This window comes from Engystomops pustulosus, chromosome 4, assembly GCF_040894005.1.
Source record: "Engystomops pustulosus chromosome 4, aEngPut4.maternal, whole genome shotgun sequence".
Taxonomy (NCBI): Eukaryota; Metazoa; Chordata; class Amphibia; order Anura; family Leptodactylidae; genus Engystomops; species Engystomops pustulosus.
Window position 1 is genome coordinate 64,035,091 of NC_092414.1, and position 20,305 is coordinate 64,055,395.

The window sequence follows — 20,305 nt, forward strand, 5'->3', positions numbered from 1 at the left end:
GGATTATATGTTGGCATTGAAAGGGTTAATGTTATTCTGAGGTCATTTTAATGTTCTGTGTTTCCCGCCTTTTTCATGAGGTACTTTGGTGCACTTTTCTGTCAGATGTTTGTTCCACAGATACTGCCTGCTGATTCGCTGAAGGTCAGCTGTGATTGGTAAGCAGCTGGATCTATGGCAGCATTGTAACCAGGCACAATATTGGAGGCAGCCAGCTGATTGGCAGCTGGCTACAGTAACTTACCCATAAATTGAGCTGGCAGCAGGGCGTCTGGGCCAGTCTGAAGAAGAATCCGGGTACAACGCTCCACCCAGCCCGCCCTAATGTATTATTTCTCCAGACCGTCGCAGTGTTCATTAGTGGGGGTTTTGTCTCACAGCTCATGCTGGGGAGACCAAGTTATATAATATTGTTATGTTGTTAAATCTGTAGTTTTCAATTATTCTGTTTATTTAATAAAATTATTAATTGTATTATTTATTTTGGTAACCCAATAATAAAAGATTGCGGCCAATTTTTAATCCAACATGGTTTATGGTGTCTTTATTTATTGCGGAATTATTATGTTTATTTTTACAAGTGGGATTTGTGTTGCCATGCCCACGTGGAAAGAGGACATCTTTTCCCCGTGTGCAGACCGGCATGGTACATATATGTGGCCATTGACATCTACGGGGGACATATGTACAGCCACAAGCTTGTGGCCATACATACGACCCCCATAGAGTTGCGTGAATGCGGCCTTAGGCAGTAGTCCTGCAGATGTGTCGTTATTAGCAGCAGGACTGCGAAAAACACATGTCCAGCTGTTTCCAACCTATAAATTCCAACCTATAAATTCCACCTCCAGGTGTCAGTAGGTCCCTGGACAACAGACCAAAACGGTCTCTTGTTCCCCAAAATAGTCCCTAGGTTATCATACCAAACACCCCCTTGTGGCTTTTTAGTATACAGCCCCCTCATGGGTATTTTATATAAGGCCCCCTCTCATACTATGTATTCATTAGATAAAGTCCCCCAAAAACCCCATGCATTGTGGGCCCCCCCCCAGCAGCTCTGGGCCCCAGCACTTGCTTGGGTATGCCCAGGGCTGGCGCCGACCCTGCCTCCCAGTAACCGTTATAAGCATTTTATTTGCTACAAACATGCAGGTGTACATTACCAATATTAAATAAATAAAGGTAATTCAGTCATCTCCGCAAAATTTTGAAGAGGAGGTATCAGAAATAGACAGGAATTAGCTTTATTGCTAGTTTAAGCCCGCAACAGCCCAATGCCTCGCATGTAAACCAAAGCTTTGTTATCGGAGAAGGAAATTACTTACTACTCCAATAAATCCTTCTCTTCAGATCTAATATTTTATTCATAACCAAGGCCCTTGAGATATATTATAATGACAACTGTATAAAGCCTCTTCAAAATAGCAAGCAATGAGAAATTAACCAACCACACCCCAGGCGTGGGTGCAACATGATTGTAAGGTCATCAGAACAGTATTACTGAGGTAATATTTCATTAATTTTTCTGATCACCAAACTGAGAAAACTCCTTACAGCTTCTACATTGTACCAAAAATAAGTAGAGCACTACATCCCCCTATGTACCAACTAAATCCTACAGGATACAGCAGGACCTCCTCCATATAGCACAGCAAGAGACTGACCATGACAATGGCTGCAATGACAATACTGCTGACATTCAAAAGTTCTCTCCATTATCACCACCATATCTTAGCCAGAATTCACATAAACGTATAAGGGATGTATGTACATATGCCCCCCCCCCCAATAGACTGCACGGGGCGATATGGTGCCATACGACTCCGTACACTGGGAAAAGATAGGACATGTCCTATCTTTCCCTGTGTGCACAGCCTCCTCTCCGGCAGGTCATTCTTGCAAGTATGGCCTTATTCTGCTTTAGGCGCCTGAAACTAACTAGCCACAAGCCACCGACGGCAGGGCATCGGGCGTTCCTGTCTCCGTGTCACTCCACATGCTGCAGCCATCGACCTGTGCTTCAAATCTTGTCTACTTCATCTGTACTGATAATGTGCTAAAGAGCTCCTGGCCCAGATTTGTGAGAAGATCTGCAATATGAAACCAGGGACAACAATCCCTGTTCCATTGCACAGCTCCTTAACCCTACAAGTACACGAGATGCAGCAAGACAACTATTTCCTTGGCTGTCTACGCTCTTAGAAAGTGTAGATTTTACAGCAATCATCTGAATCCCATTAACCGATCCTAAAACAGCTGCAAAACGTTGCTGGAAGTTAGTGGAGGATGGGCAACAATGGAAATTTCCAATTCCTGAAGCCGTTCCTAACAATGGAAACGCACATCGCTATTTTCAAATAAGTATATCGTTATCAATAAATGTAAAATATAAAAAATATTCAGCATATAATATGTGAAATTCTAATATACAATTTAGCAGTCTGGGTAGTCAGATCTGCACTGCCCAAGGCACAATGTCTCCTATTTTGCTCCTTCTGTTACGGATGAAAAAGCTTGAAAAGTCATAGTCTGCAACTTATTATTCCAATATGGTAACATCTGCAGAACCAACAGCTGATGGAAAAAGAGACAGAAACCAGACACGGTGCACAATATGTCTACAATATCTAATACCGTAATATTGTTCTCAAATTCTAATTGATAAAAAAAAGAATATATAAGCAAAGCTTTAATAACAATGACTACAATTCCAAGCTGAGTTTTACCTAGCGCAGGGTTATTTTTATGTATGGGGAGTAGGTAAATGAGACATTTGAGACTACGAATAATAGATAGTTAAGACCACAAACCAAGTATGTCCTAATTTTTAAAGGGAATCCTTCACCTCTAATGTATCTACCTGAACTAACTATGAACTAGGTTACGTAGGACTATGCCCACACATGCCATAACTTTTCTTTCCCAGCTGTTACTTCTGTTCCAAAACTTTACTTTAGGAATAAATGAGGAGTAGGTGCTTTGGAAGGGCTTTAGCAGAGCTCCTCAGGTTTCGCTCCCAGGACCTTCCCTCTTCTGCAACGTCACTCCTGGATTTAGCGAGATGTCTAGCCAGAGCCCCGTGGCGCTCTACTAATGTATGTGTGGCATGTGTGGACATGGCTTCTGCAGTCAGAGTCGTAATAAAATAGACTGACAAATATAGAATAAAATTATAAAAAATAAGAAATTTCCTTTTAAACGAGTGTTCTATTCCTCTAGGACGGAACAGCATTTATTGGTCCAGAGGCCCCAATGTCATACTGCTCAAAGAGGTCAAACCAATAACCACAATACAGGACAAAATGCCACCCCAGCACTAAATATTACTCCAGAAACAAAATACTGCATTCATAGCGGACCCGGAAGAGATAGTAATAATAATAATGAAGACCCAAGAGCAAACAAATAATACTTAAATACCACAGAGCATACAAAAAAAAATGAATAAATCCGCTCCTCTTCTGGCTTTTTTTTCCTCCCTGCACCACACTGCAGCTTCTTCTCTCCTCCATGTTAGGCTCTGCTGCATGTTCTGTGTTGCAGCATCAGAACCTGGAGCAGGGCTGTGCCAGGAGCAGTACAGTACAGCTGAAAAGTACTTACCACTCATGGGTCCTCACCTGCACCTGGCGCCAACTCAGCTTTGGTTCCTGCCACTGGCGAATTCAAACACCAGCAGTCAGGACACAGTGTGGAGTGGCCGGAGAGGACACGGAGCAGTGAGGACACATAGTGGAGCAGCAGGCGTGGACACGGGAGCAGTGAGGACCCAGAGCGAAGCAGCAGGAGAGGACACGGGAGCAGTGAGGACACACAGTGGAGCAGCAGGAGAGGACACGGGAGCAGTGAGGACACACAGTGGAGCAGCAGGAGAGGACACGGGAGCAGTGAGGACACACAGTGGAGCAGCAGGAGAGGACACGGGAGCAGTGAGGACACACAGTGGAGCAGCAGGAGAGGACACGGGAGCAGTGAGGACACACAGTGGAGCAACAGGAGAGGACACGAGAGCAGTGAGGACACAGAGCGGAGCAGCAGGAGAGGACACGGGAGAAGTGAGGACACAGAGTGGACTGGCCGGAGAGGACAGGGGAGAAGTGAGGACACAGAGTGAAGCGGCAGGAGAGGACACGGGAGCAGTGAGGACTTCTCAGCTGCACTCACCACCATCGCTACAAGGATCAATTTGTTGGAGTTTTATTACAGTAGCTACATTGTGTAAAACCATGTAGAGCCTCCTGCACATGAATGTAATAATGGTATATATGGAGCCTGTGTCATGTTTATATGGCATCTCTTGATGCCCGTAAACCTATAAAATGCTATGTTTCAGGTCATATTATGAAGAATAAAAGCTCTTACAAAAAAATAAAATAAAACCTAGACTGCATCCGATTTATATTTCAAGACCTGTTTAAAATAAATTACCATACAGAATTGTCACTTTTCAACAGGTGGTGCTAGATGCCCGCTTGTTACCTAGAAAATGGCACATTTGCATACATTTAATCCCAGATGGAAAAGAAACCGTTATCCTACATGTGGTCTGCCGTAGGATAAACTGTACCCCAGTTTCCTGGAGAAGCCTTTCATACAGTTAGTGCTAACATCCGCACATATAAAAGGGAAATTTTTCAGATTTGGTTAAACTAATGGGCTTTCTTGTTAGATATAAATGGGGCTTTGCTGCCCTGCCAATAGTGAAGCATCAATGACGAGAATTATAGGCAGATACTCATGTATCACCATGTCCTTCCGGAAAGGAATTTCCCAGGTTTCATCTTTATTCTGCATTATGATAAGCACATAGCCAAAGCCATAACGTAATATCTTTAGCGATTCAGATGTCATGAACTTCAAAGAACTTGATCATAACCTCATCTTGGCTGTCTAGGATTACCTGCCTAAGAAGCAAGCGACAGACTCTACTGAAGAATTGTGGCAAGGTCCCAACAAGGCTTGGAAGCACCTGCTGGTCACTATATATTAACCCCTTAACGCCGAAGTCACCTTTCACCTTCCTGACACGGCCCATTTTTTCAAATCTGCCCTGTGTCACTAAAAGTGGTTATAACTTTGGAACGCTTTAACATATCCAAGTGATTTTGAAATTGTTTTCTCATGACACATTGTACTTCATGCTAGTTCATTCAAAATGTTCTACTTTTTACACACATGAGTCATAACGCCAAAAAACGTAATAACTAACATTCACCGAATGTCTACTTCAGGGGTCAGGAACCTTTTTGGCTGAGAGAGCCATGAACGCAACATATTTTAAAATGTTATTCCGTAAGAGCCGTACCATATGCACATGCCTCCCAGTAGATTGGTACTCCCAGTGTCACGAATGCCCCTGGGATCTAGGTCTCGGATCGCAGACACACCCGTGCCCCTCTCCGTGGCGGTGCTCCTTTCTGAGCTCACTCAACCCACCACTTTCTGGCTCCCGTCCCGGTTGGCCAGCGCGCGCGCCGACACTTGCAGATTTAAAGGGGCAGTGCCCTACTGATTGGCACTGCCCACTTCCCGAGTTCCTATAAAGACTGGCAGCTACCAGATAGGTAGCCACAGCACATGCCCCCAAGTAGATAGGTAGCCACAGCTGTCTGAGAGCCATATGCAGCCAACAAAAGAGCCATATCTGGCTCCCGAGCCATAGGTTCCCTACCCCTGGTCTACTTTATGCCTCCGTGGTTTTTTATACATACAAAAATGAGAGTAAGATGTTATGGGGCTTTGAACGTCAGATGTATTAAACTGTATTATGTGACACACTGCCCATGATACGCTCCCCGGAAGCCCTGCATTGGAGCCACTGCATCGTGGGTGTTAGAGGCGGGTGTCGGCTATAACATATAGCCGACACCCGCAGCTACTGGCGCTGGTGCCGGTGCCAGAAGCATGACGTAGTATTACTGCACCTCCAGCCATGCAGTAATAGTACGTCAAATGTCGGGAAGGGGTTAAACTTCTTGACTAAATGTATTTGTCACTTTCTCTCTCTCTCATATATGTACCTCTACATCTATATATATCATATTATACACAAACACCCACATCTAAAAATAATGTATTAAATACCACAGTATCCCGGGGAACCGAATCTAATTTCGGTTTTGGCATGTTCAGCAGGCAATCTATCTAGCCGACATCAGATAAATGACAATATTTACTGGGCCATGTGGGACGCTGCCAGATTCAATACTGTCTGTGGACAGCTTGCCAAGGGTAAAAATAATGCAACACAAGTAGTTATTGCAGTGGACAACCAAAGTACACTGTCCCAGCTCCAGCAGAGGCTCTGCGGCTTACCGGGGGGAGCAACAGTGCAAAGCACTGAGAACATTACAGGCTCAGTAGACTAACACAATTCCATCTTTAAAGTGCTACCAGAAGAGCAGAATCAAGACAATTCAACTACTATATATGGTAAGTAGTAAGAGCTGTCAGTTACAGTTATAGCTAATTAGATGATCAAAATAGAAAAAAAAAAACACAAACCAAAAACTAAATTGGTGCGGAAGTCTCTTGATATATCTGGCGGACCAATCGTGATAAATTCCTGCAATAAAACGGTTGACTTTTTATAAATTTGTTTTCCAAATTATAGGTGAGGAACCTACAGGTTTTGGGTAGTGAAAAAGCTTAAAAAACAGATGAGCAGACATTCCCCCACCCCTGGATGGATTTCTAGAAGACCCACCAAGGTATGTATAATGGCCTACTGGAATTATTTGCAGAGAATATCTCTGATGTTGTACCTCTCCAATAGGTAGAGGGTTACACGCATGTACTGAAAAGTGATCAAACAAGAAATAGAGGGGAACGCTTGCTTTTTGGGCCAAGAGATATTTATCATTTATGACAGGTGAAGATATCAGACATTCTTCTAAATGGCTTGGGGAAACAAGAAGTGCTATTAGAAGCGAAACTAAATCCAGGAAGCTGCAATCCAAGTTTTCTCTCAAGCAGGAATTCTTGGAATACTAAGCTTGCACGCCAATCCACCAACAACATTTATGCCATGAATTAATTAAAAAGAAAAAAAAAAAAAAAAAAGGAGACAAAGTAGAAACCAGGGCCTATGCTAAAGTTTTGGAAGGGGATTTCCAATCCCAGTTATTCTATGAACATTGCAGTCCAATGTAATTCCAAGAATATAACATTCCGAAACTATGAAACTTTTTTTGATCTCTGAAGGACACATGTCTAAGGGGTGAAAACATCAGATATTAACAGTGAAGTGCAACCTTTTGTTTTAGCTTACATTTTTTTATAGAGTGTATATGATAGTGAAAGACTTCATACATCATAGGCAAATCTAAATTAAAGAATCAGTGTCAGCGTTTAATGGAGATTTGGGTATAGACTGCACAAAATCCTCAGTAAAGAAACTCTCTACACAAAATCTGTTATATATATATATATATATATAGAAAGCATGTTATGAAGGTATATATGTTAGGTCTGTAGAGATCTGTGTGTCTCTGATCAAAGCCATGAGTTCTTTCGGTGTGATGGACTTTACCACACTGGTACCAAACCATGCAGGATAAGGACCATAGATCTATACATGATCTATATAAAATCTTTCTCCTCTGTAAATTTCTGCTCACCTTCAAGAAAAACAGATTTTCCCCTAATTTTTCCTCCATGATGGCTTATGCATAGATATAGATGGGATCAATGTGCTCTCTCTTTTTTTTTTTTATTGAGGTAAACTTTTTGTAGTGAGTGACAGGTGGGAATTCTTGCTTGCTAGATTCCCCTTCATGGATCACCATGGTGGCTGTATGACCCAGCAGTTGTTAGTATGATTGTTCATTCACACACAGTTTTACTATTGTCAACAGCTCATCCATGTTCATGTGAGGATGCAATATAGAAGGATACAGAGTTCCACAGCGGTATAAAGGGTTAATACCCTAGTGTAGGGTATAAGTCTGAAAGAACCAGAGTCTCAGACAGGTATTTAGATTCCAAATGAATAGTAGAGAAGCATAAGTTAGGTGTTTATTCACCCAAGTGAAAGTGTGACCTTTCTGCCCTTCGATGGGGCTAATTTCAAGAATGCTTGTAGTGCTTTCTCAAAGCTTGCAATGATGTCTGGATCGAAACATGTGAACGTCGCACTCTTTCACTATGGTTGTTATACCTGTACATTGTAATACAGTTCTGTGGCATTAAAGATTGGCACTCACATAGCGATTCCAGCCCCTTCATACACGGGTGCAGAGTGTGGAAGTCTATTGGGAGTGAAAGGTAGAGCCAATTTGTTTTTCTTGCTCCAGTTATTGGATATAACAACACTGACTGAATATAAAGCCAATACATTGGCATGACTGGAGGGAGACACAGTTATACGATGAGCTGGCATGACCCATTTTGGACTCATTTATTAATAGTTTCCTTTTTGTAACTTTTTCCAATAACTTCACTGTCTAAAGAGTCATTTCACGTAGAAGCAGATTTTCCCATGTACTTTGGAAAAAAAGATGGTCATTTTAATGACCGAGCTGAAACCGAGGGATTCCAACTTCAACACACATAACTAAATGGAATGCCACAAGTCTTCCCACTGAAAATTAATATCAGGAGCGAGAAAAGTGGCCTCATGTCCTCGTACTAAATAGTTAGCTTTGTAAACAAGCGGACCCAAAGAAATATTGATTTAAATTCCTAACCCTGCACTTCTACAATGACAACTTGAATATACCGTATGCAAGATTGCTCAAAAATATAGAAAAAATTCAGAAGCTTTGGTGGTAAAAAAAAAAAAATATAAAAAATACTGTAATAGTGTAATCCAGAGAACCAAAACCCCACCCTGACAATAAAGACCTCTCGCCTTCAGCTACGGCAGAAGAAAGGACAAGTATTAAGCCAGCGCTTGTGCTTTCTACCCTACTGATCTTACAAATTTCTTTCCATTTACAATAAAAACAAAGCACATTCCAAAGGAACAGCAGTTTCTTTCATTTCTCGGCCGTGTACAGAAAAATAAGTGAAAAGGAAATTTAGAGGCGCTTTGAAGTGCGGACAGAAAATGTGCTCCTGAAGTGAGTGTAACAGTGAGGATATTAATACAATTACAGCTCATGTCCTTCAGATGGGTGTATGAGCAGAGAAGGCACGCTTCCTTCATCACTTCATCGTTCTGAAGTAAAAGATTCATGTACCAGGATCTTCTGCTGCGAGCACCAAACTACATGAACTATCGTGCAAGATTTGGATTGCTGTCCTTCCCTCCCTTCTTTTTTCCTTCATCACCTAGTCACTACCACTGTGTGCCACAAAGCCATGACGATTCAAGCGTGGGCTGACATGTGGCAAGTGTTATCATCCACCTTCTATTTATACAGCCCCTGGTACCATAGTAGTCTTTCAAAGCAAACCAGAAAAGATTCTGATTCGAGTCCATGGCTGAAAATCGTCAGATTCGTATAGATTTGCTCATGTAGTTGCAGTCACCTCTCAAGAGTAATCTTTAATGCAATTCTGATATGTGATCAATAGGAGATCATAGAGGCCCAACATTTGGCTGAATATAGCTGTATCTGGCACCAGAATATACACTGAGTGGTGGCCAAAATGTGTTGAATCGAGCATTGGAAGCTAAATGGTGGGGGTCTGATACTGATAACCTATCCCATGGGCAAGTCTTCAACATCACTAATTTTAAGGAAAATTAGTTTGGACTGGCCCGAAACGAAAAACACAACAAAAACCTTTCAGGCTTCCCATTGTTTTAATAATATCCTGCTTTTCTTTCTGTGAAAATTTCTTTAACTTCTTTCATTGAAAAACACATTCTGTATTCCCCTGGACCCTGTTCAAAATACATAAATCAATATTCACATTTTCTTACTCAAACAATAACTCAGAGACAAAGCCTTAGGCAAAAATACACATTTTTCTCCGGTCTGTCAGAGATGAGACTTCAAAGGGGAGGCCTTCTTGCAGGGCAAGTTGTTAAGACTATAACACATACAGCACCTACAATGAATAAGGCTTGGCTCCTTGTAAAAGGATGCTTTCTATAGAGGTACAAAGACCTGATTGTTCATACCAATGACACTTGTCCCCTAGTCACGGCATAAAGTGGTGGTGGGGAACCTAGGGCGCAGCTGCAAGATGTGGCCCTCTGGGTCCTCTCTGTGGGAACCTAGGACATCACCTCAGCACAGAGTTCACCAGACAGATAGCCTCCTCCGGCAGTCCCAGGCCACCCAGGACCTCAGTGCAATAGCCTGTCAAGCTATAGCACAGAGGGGCTCTGGTAACACCCCCAGGAGCCTTTCAGGCTCATTAACATAATTGTAAAAGTTGATTTTGGAAAGAAGGAGGGCATGGATAACATATATAAGAAGATTACCACAGTCACAGTACCTTGATCTATGAGTAAGTGCTCATGATGTATTTTGATAAATTTTCTTTAAAATGGCCATGTTGGCACTTTGTGAAACTACTGTTGTTACAGGTGCGCAAACAGAAAATAGACCCAGCAGTAAAGGGTGGCACCGGGCAGACAGAAGTATAAGAGGTTTATTATTTTTATATGGCCCCCAGCCATATATAAATTTTCTTTTATTCCAGGATAAAACCTTTAATGGAAATCCACCTGTTTTTTTTTTTTGCTTTTAAAAAATGTTTAATTACAAAACAAAAAAACTTTAACAGAATGCAGTTTATAAATCGTATCCACCAGACTGAATGAATTTTAGGACTTGCTGTGAAATCTCAAATTCTATATTCTGCTGTGGATTTCCTTAGTAGATGAGAGCCCAACAGAGAAAGTGATCCAAGCATTCAGCAGGGAAGCCAGATAGAAATTCCCTGCAGCTTCCATTTACCACAGTAGACCTGAGTATCATGGGAGGGAATGAATACCTTGTATCTCTCTGCTACAATATTAGATCAGGCGCAATGCTGAATCTGGATGAGATAGTTTAACAGCTCAGATCATGAATAGATGGTAAGCCATTTCTATTCTTGCAAACATGAATCGGGATACTTCCTGTAAAATAATAATAATGCCCCCACTGCTTACTCATTGTATTCTATAAACCCTGTGCACATAAGAAAAGTGCAATATAGATAGAGTAACAATAGGTTCATTGCCGAAGTGTTTGTGGCTATCCCGCAGTGATTTACCATAGCAGCGGATGTTATTCACACAGGACGCCATCCACCGGGGTGCAACTATAGTGGTAGCAGCAATAACCACCGCTATGGCCCCCCGTTATCTGACCTGACAGTAAAGAATGGAGAATATGTACTATTATCTAACTATTACATTGCACAGCATAATACGTATATAACATGTGATGTATACATGCTGTTTATGTATCTGAGATGCGTATATGCTGTACTTGTATATGGTGTGTATATACTGTACGTGTGTATATATTATGTGTATGTCTGTATATGCTCTATATGTGTGCGTATATTTGTGTGGGTGTAAAAATTTGTGCAAGAGTGAAGAACTGTATGTTTATGTATATAGGTATATAAATGTGTGTGTATATAATTGAGTGTAATATGTACAATTTTACAGGAGCCCCATTTTAAAGGCTGCTACAGTGCCCTGCCTCTCCTAGTTCCTCGCCTCCCATCTACATGTAGTGATAAGTAGTTCTGGTTATGAATTCACATTATGTTATTTACTGCTACCAATTCAGGTAGTGGAATTCAACCTTTGTTATTCAGACCCTTATACCGCAGCTAAATCCTTGCCCAACACCTATTTCACCTTCATATAGTAATATAATTAGTATTGATGTCTGGGATGTGGATGACAGTAGAACAGTGGTAGTCTTGATTTAGGGTGAACAAGTTAATCATGTGTGACGGTCTACAGTCATGGCCATAAGTTTTGAGAATGATACAAATGTTAATTTTTACAAAGTCTACTGCATCAGGTTTTATAACGGCAATTTGCATATAATCCAGAATGTTATAAAAAAAGATCAACTTAACAGCAATTAATTGCAAAGTCAATATTTGCCTAGAAAATGAACTTTTTCCCCCAAAACTTTCAACTTCATTGCAGGCCTGCCTTAAAAGGAGCAGCTAACAACATTTCAGTGATTGCTCCAGTAACACAGGTGTGGGTGTTGATGAGGACAGGGCTGGAGATCAATCTGTCATGATTAAGTAAGAATCACACCACTGGACACTTTAAAAGGAGGCTGGTGCTTGGCATCATTGTTTCTCTTCTGTTAACCAAGGTTATCTCTAATGAAACGTGTGCAGTCATCATTGCGCTGCACAAAACTGGCCTAACAGGGAAGAGTATCGCAGCTAGAAAGATTGCACCTTAGTCAACAACCTATCGCATCATCAAGGCATTCAAGGAGAGAGGTTCCATTGTTGCCAAAAAGGCTCCAGAGCGCCCAAAAAGGACCAGCAAGCATCGGGACCGTCTCTTAAAAGTGTTTCAGCTTCGGGATCGGGCTACCAGCAGTGGCAGCAGGCAGGTGTGAGGGCATCTGCACGCACTGTGAGACTGCGGAGACTCTTGGAGCAAGGCCTGGTGTCAAGGAGGGCAGCAAAGAAGCCACTTCTCTCCAGAAAAAACATCAGGGACAGACTGATATTCTGCAAAAGGTACAGGGAGTGGACTGCTGAGGACTGGGGTAAAGTCATTTTCTCTGATGAATCCCCTTCCCGATTGTTTGGAACATCTGGAAAACAGCTTGTTCGGAGAAGACAAGGTGAGCGATACCACCAGTTCTGTCTCATGGCAACTGTAAAGCATCCTGCAACCATTCATGTGTGGGGCGGCTTCTCAGCCAAGGGAATCAGCTCTCTCACAGTCTTGCCTAAAAACACTACACCTGTCATCCATGAATAAAGAATGGTACACGAATGTCCTGCAAGAGCAACTGTTCCCAACCATCCAAGAGCAGTTTGGTGATCAACAATGCCTTTTCCAGCATGATGGAGCACCTTGCCATAAAGCAAAGGTGATAACTAAATGGCTCAGGGAACAAAACATAGAGATTTTGGGTCCATGGCCTGGAAACTTCCCAGATCTTAATCCCATTGAGAACTTGTGGCCAATCAAGAGACGGGCGGACAAACAAAAACCAACAAATTGTGACAAAATGCAAGCATGGATTTTGCAAGAATGGACTGCTATCAGTCAGGATTTGGTCCAGAAGTTGATTGAGAGCTGCCAGGGAGAATTGCAGAGGTCCTGAAGAAGAAGGGTCAACACTGCACTGCAGGGTCAACACTTGCTGCATTAACTCATTCTAACTGTCAATAAAAGCTTTTGTTACTCATAATATGATTGCACTTGTATTTCTATATGTGATAAAAACATCTGACAAACACATAAAAACCAGAGGGCAACATATCATGTGAAAATATAATATTTGTGTCATTCTCAAAACTTTTGACCATGACTGTGCAGTCTTTTAAATGAGTGTATCAATGCAGAATGCTCATTGATATCAAGGTAAAGAGCAGACAATGAAGTTTGCCAGAATGTCTCTATCCCTTCCACATTATGCTCTTTTGTAAATGTAAATTGTGGTGGAGAACCTCTGCTGGTAAAACGTTTTACTAAAACATATGAGAACACTGGAAGAGGTTAACAAAGATAAAAGAAACCTCCCATATTAACACATCTTGCTGAACTTTTGTCACCCCAGGTCTTTATATGCAGAAGAAATCATCAGATATGAGATGATCATCAACAAGCTGTTCTATTGGTTTGTGTAAATTTATGTGGTCACAAACAAGGAGAAGAAACCAAGTCTTGAACACTTCTGTCATCAAGAGATTCCGTCCACAGAAAGCTAGAAGTGTTCTTAAAGGAAATCTGCAACCAGCATCAAGGACGGTAAACCAAGCACACTCACATGCAGGGTCCACTCTTCTTTTAGCTCCTTATGCCCTCAACTTTGAGGAAAAAAAAGACTTTCAAAATTATGCAAATGCAATTAAAGGGTTCCGTACTCTATAGCTGTCAATTGATCCCTACGCTCCTCAGGTTCATTTGCATAATTTTAAAGCCTTAACAAAAAACAAAACAGGTGCATAAGGTGCTAAAAGAAGAGCAGATCCTGACAGAGGGCACACACCAACGTGTAAGTGCACTTGGCTTACAATCCTTCATCTTGGTGGAAGGTTTCCTTTAAAGAAGTTGAGCCTAAAAAAAAAAAACACCTCTGGGCAAGACATGTAACATGTGCCTTAAGGTAAAAAAATATCAATTTAGGGCCGTAATGGGGAACCATTTAGCGGCCGAGTGCCCAAACTGCAAGCCAAAACCCCCCTTATTTATGGTGAGGTGCCAACCAAAAATGAAAACAGTAACTTATTGCTTACTGTTCCTCAACAAAGTTCAATCATATTGGCCTCCTGAGGACAAGCTGGAAAATTTGCATCATTTTAGCGTCTTTCCAGTGTCCCTCTGTACACAGAGAATCGTGGGGCCAGCAGGAGGTCCTCCAAACATAATTCGGCCCTTCTCCCTCTTCCTACATTCCCTAGAAGCGAAGTAAGTATTACTTTAATATATGACTGAAAGCAGCATTTTAATTTGCTCAGAACTGCAGGAAGATTCTTTGAGTCCTGTCTGGTGTGCTGGGGTGATGGCCCGGATGCCTACAAAAAGGGCTCTGAGTGCCGCCTCTGGCACCAGTGCCATAGGTTCGCCACCACTGATTTAGGGCATATTAGATTGATATATTATATCAAATTGCACAATATTTACCTTTTATATATACAAGTAGTCCCAGACTTAAAGGACACCTGTCATCAGGTCTCTGTCCCTAGTCCTGTCACCTCTACCTGTTGGAGTAGCCCACAAGGATCCATCACAGCCTTAATCTAGTCAATTCATACATTAATCATTAAAAAAAGCATCTTTTCTTTATTATGTTAATGAGGCTGGTCACATGGTCAGAGGCAGTGATGTCACCCCTGTCACCCCTCCCCTCTCCTCCCCCTGCTCATGTCTGTGTGTAATGTATAGTAAAGCATTGCTAGTGTCTGTGCTTTACCTGCTGACCTGCTGTGTTCTGCTATACACATGTGTGAGACACAGACATCAGCTACACAAGCACCTGACATGTTCTGCTATAAACATGGCTGCCTGGAGTAATTGTATCTCTTCTATACACACACACACACACACAGGCTGCACAGGAAGCACATCATTATATAGCCTCACATCATTATACAGGCTGTCAGTCAAGCACTGGGGGTGTGGCTGTGCCTTCCACTCATGAATAAGCTGGACAGCTTGAATATGATAATGACTCATTGGATATCTCACGGGTCATTTGCATACAGCTTTAGGACCTCATTGCTTAGGTTTACAGGCATGTAAGGGGACAATGACGGGATAGAGGCAATGCTCTCTAATGGCAGTTTATGAAAATATATTTAGTTTGGGAGGTTATTTTGCCTGATGGGTTCTCTTTAAGGACACCAGAGTAGCAGACAGACTTCTCCGCCCACTGTGACCTCTGGGGAAGCTCTCTGGATGCTGGTAATTTACTGAACTTTAGCCGCAGGTTGTAATGATCAACTGTGGGGTCTCTGAAATTAAGCTTTATTGTACACCCTTGTTCCCTTTTCAACACACAATTTGTGCAATCCAATCGTCACAGGGAACTAAAAATAATTTGCCTTAAGTTACACTTACTAAGTAACCCTGCTCTGACTTGTATGTCTCTTATGTACAGCTATTTTGTACATAACCCGGGGACTGCCTGTCATAGTCAAGAAAAAATACCATGTTGCTGCAGAAACATATTACATCATTGTTGTAGCCCCCCTTTTGGTCTTCTCTAAGAATGTCCTATAAATGAGTACTTTCTGCCTACTTTCTAAAAACCTGCAAATGCTTTTCTCAAAACAACACCAGGTCAAACCTGGCACAGTTTTGCCTAGTGGAGCAGCCACCAGACATGTACAATGTATGCCTAAACATAAAGCGTGAGGACTCCTATTTTATACAGTATATCCAAAGACTGATTACAAAGTATACAGCTCAACCATTGTATTTGGGTGCTCCTTGAACACCCAAGCTTCCCAGGGGGGCTCTGGATGCGATTAGAGAAGATTACATTCCCTCTGCAGTTGTATATGGACAGTTCAGTCACGGGCACCATCCTCTGTCCCAAAATCACTTCCATTACTTATTCTCTTTTAGATTATATGGAGCTCTTTGAAAGCCAGCAGGCTGCATGAAATATTCAGTAAAACATATCACTTGTTTCTGGTGTAAAGATGTGCCTTGGAGGTGGACAGCTACGCTTTTGGCTGCACCATCAATGTCTGCAAGGAATGTGCTAATGCTCCATTTGTGGGGGACTTTGTACAATTTCTTGAAGATAGTTTGGAATTCTCCTAATAGAAAAGGTCAAAGGTGGAAGTCACGTAGTCTTTAAAGATGGTGGAGAAGCTCCAGGCGATGCGAGCCCTGGCCTGCAGCGACAAGCGATGCAGTGTACGGGCTGTAAGGAGGGGATTTCATGTCCGCTTCATATGCGCTTGGAGCTTGTCACTGTGAATAATACATCACAGGAGGAGAGTTTAGCAAATCTAAAAAGCATCAAAGTACAAAGTACAATGCACACTTATTTGCACAGTGAAAGTGCCGTTTTTTTGTATCCAGATGGATGCATTGATGTTAAAAAGTTTAATTTTCTTTCTATGAAGGCACATCTGGGATGAAATAATATTTGTGGCTCATCAATACACGACCAGCCATTGCATTAGAACCAATATTGGCTAGGTCTCACTCGTTATTTCAAAACAGTTTGGCCCAACTGAGGTATAACTCTGTGAAGGTGTCCTGTAATCTTCTTAAAGTTTCCCAAACCATTCCTGAACATTTTCATCAGTGCGACAGAGTAACATATCGTTCTGCAAGATAATACCACGGCCACAAGGGTTGTACGCCAGGTGTTTAGCTAGGTCACATCCGAAAGAATGTCAGGATTCAAGGTTCTCCAGCAGGACACACCCGAGATACCACACCTCTTCTTTTTTCAACTTTTTTTTTTTAAAAAGTTTGCTTTAAAAAAAGTTAGATTTTTTTAAACCAATCTTACAATCTACTAGCAGAACCAGCGCACATAAAGTACTGTCCGCTATACATTGTTCTATCAGTGAAACATCAACTATTTCATCTACGTCAACAAAGCTGTTCGTCTCCGCTATTCACTAGGGAAATTATGCAGCGATTTTTCCTGTGGATGTAGAAAATCAGTTAAGGGACAAGCAATTTGTCAGCTGTCTCTGTTATCATCCATCTGCAATTTACATTGGGACAGTAAGGGCAATGAGCGGGCCAAGTCATTCTTATGTCAGATCACTTGTGTTAACTTTTTCTGTATATAGCATAGAGGCCAACACACACATACTATGGTGCAGAAGTATAAACTATAGGGCAGCGGTGGCTATGCACCTTTTATTATAGAGGGCAGTACTCACACAGTTTGGCCTCATCTTTGTGTCACACCACTGTCCAGTGACTGTAAACTCTGAAGCTATTTACTTGGCCTCTGTAACTCGTGAGATATTACACAGCAGTATTTCTGTAACAGAGCTGCAGGAGAGGAAACTGGAGTAACTTGGTAAGGATTATTCCCTACTAAAATAAGTGGCAGATGCGAAACGTAAGCCGCCAAAACTGTAAAGAAAATCTACCATCAAAATCCATCATGATAAACCAGGAACACTTACTCATGGATCCAGGGAACAGTGACTGGTTATCTTCTTATATTTTGTTATCCATGGACTCCTTCCTTCCTAAAACAACTTTTAAAATTACGCTATCAAGCCTGAAGGGTTCTGGGGTGTTACCAGAGCCCCTCAGTGCTATATATTCACAGGTTGTTACAATGAGCAGAACTTGACCTACTCTGCTTATTATAACAGCCTGTGAAAAGACATTGCTGAGGGGCTCTGGAAACAACCCTTCTTTTAGAAAGAAGGAATCTGTGGATAACAAATAAGAAATAATGAAATCTTGCCATTCTCACTCTTGCCTATAGGCTGATTCTTCCTGTTCTATGGAGAGCCATTATTAAACGTTTTCACCTGGTTTTTACCATTTACCATAATTAGATCTGTAAACTCTGAATGACACATTAATGAAAGCAAATGCAATTTGTTTTTTGTTACAATGCAAGTATAATGAAAGGAAGTCTTTCCTTTTAAAGTCTATGAAGAATGTATGGATAATAATGGATATGCAATGGTCTCCATTTCCATTGGGTATTTCTTTCTTATTTAAAAACTAAATAAACGTGGATAAAACAGAAGTGATTTCTTTTATTTCCTTCAGTTATTTCGAGCCCAATTCAGAAGGTGAAACACACAGTACAGGTGCAAGTCTGTCCAGCAACAATACAGTAAAGTAGGTGAAGTCTAATTGAAAAACTTGACCTGTTCTGTGTGCTCAACCACTCCAGGTTTTGGCTCATAATAACTGAAGTAAACGCATGAAGACCTAACGGAGATGTGAGCTGTGCCCAAATTACTCAGAATTTTCTTTATTCCTCCCTAACTTGTCTCACCACTTTCCGAAAGTGCCTCCTTTCTTATTTATTTCTATATTTTCCATCACTTTAGCTAAATAGTTCTCTGGCTTTGTACTTGAAAGATGACCCTTGGGCAGATAACATCCCTAGGATCACATGCAGGACGTAACTTATATACATTTCCACAATCCATACGGCTGGCTGCTCATGTACTGATGTGTGTGATAATGTGACATGCATGATCAGCAATTCTGTATTATAAATGGGCAGAAACATGGCCAAACAAATAACATTACTGCCACAATCCCTAGTGATAGAACTCTAGGAAAGGTCTTATGATCTCTGGCATTCGCTTTAAATTTTTTCTGGTTTTTAATGGAAAGATATACTCACAAGGAATGACTGACCTATACACTATTATCTACAGTTATCCTTAGGCCTCACAATATAAAAGACCCATTATAAACTTCGTGGAATATCACATGAATCTGATAAAAAAAAAAAAGTTGAAAATGTTACACTGACAGCATTTTACAACATCTTTATTAGAAATCAGTCTGTGTGTGTCTTACTTTTTCTGTTAGAGGTTCAATTCACTTACAGTATTAGGAACCATACAATTTTATATTATACCAGTATATAACTTTTTGTCTTTGTGGGGTGAAGGCTATGACGGGTCTCCCTCCAGCTCCAAGGTTACGGCATATACTATATACAGTAACAGAATGAAAGTTACCACATAGAAGCGATACTAGAATCCAGGTCACTACATATATATGGTGTCAGACCCAAAGTTACTGCCTTTATACAATATATAATTAGAATCCAGGTTACTGCATATAAAATGGGACCAGAACCAAAGTTACCACATAGAAACAATACTAGAATCCAGGTCACTACATATATATGATATCGAACCCAAAGTTGCTGCCTATATACAATATTAGAATTCAGGTCACTGCATATAAATGGTACCAGAACAAAAGTTACTACGTAGAAACAATACTAAAATCCAGGTTACTACATATATATGATACCAGACGCAAAGTTACTGCCTATGTACAACATTAAAATGAAGGTTACTGCATATAAATGGTACCAGAACCAGAAGTTACTGCATAAGTACAATACCAGCAGCCAGGTAACTGCATAGATATGGTAGCACAGGCAAAGTTACTGCACAGATGTCATAACAGAACCAAGATTACCGAATACAGTCTCTAAAACTGTAGAGACTATGGAGGACAGACACCACTTCAATCCTCCTAGCATATCCACTCAAGCCTGACCTATACTAGAATACCTGCTTCCGCCTAATCCATATAGTATCTACACGTATACAGCAATCCCAGGAGAGATGCAGATGATTCTGCTGGGTCACTATGCAGGCAGTATAAGAAACATTTTATCAGTCATGGCAGGTACTCAGCATTGCGAGGGACAGGAGTGTGTGGCAGGAAAGTAAAATATACCCATTCATTTGCTACTAAGAAACCTAGTTCAAAACACCACGGTGACAAAAGGCATGGGGTTTCTGGAGTGAAAGAGCTGGTAGGAATCCATATAAGCCTACACAAGCTGTTCAGAAAATCTCTGCTATACTAGGAAGCCATATTATCCCTGTGCGTAGTCCACTCCATCTCCACAGCACTAAGAGAACAGCACAGAGGGAAAACTCTGTAAACATGCACCCTCCCATTACCGGCAAAGTACTGGAGATGGAGGAAGAAAACCATCAATAGGAATCCTTGGCATAAAAACTATTTGCGTTTGCTCTGGATAGATGCCAG

The 20,305-nt window shown here is 41.4% G+C and overlaps 1 protein-coding gene across 5 annotated transcripts in view; it reads right to left on the reverse strand.

The window, feature by feature from the left end:
- The window catches only part of NR3C1 (nuclear receptor subfamily 3 group C member 1), a 91,748-nt gene that overhangs the window by 33,565 nt on the left and 37,878 nt on the right, over positions 1-20,305 (reverse strand). The gene's annotated exons all lie outside the window — the stretch shown is intronic.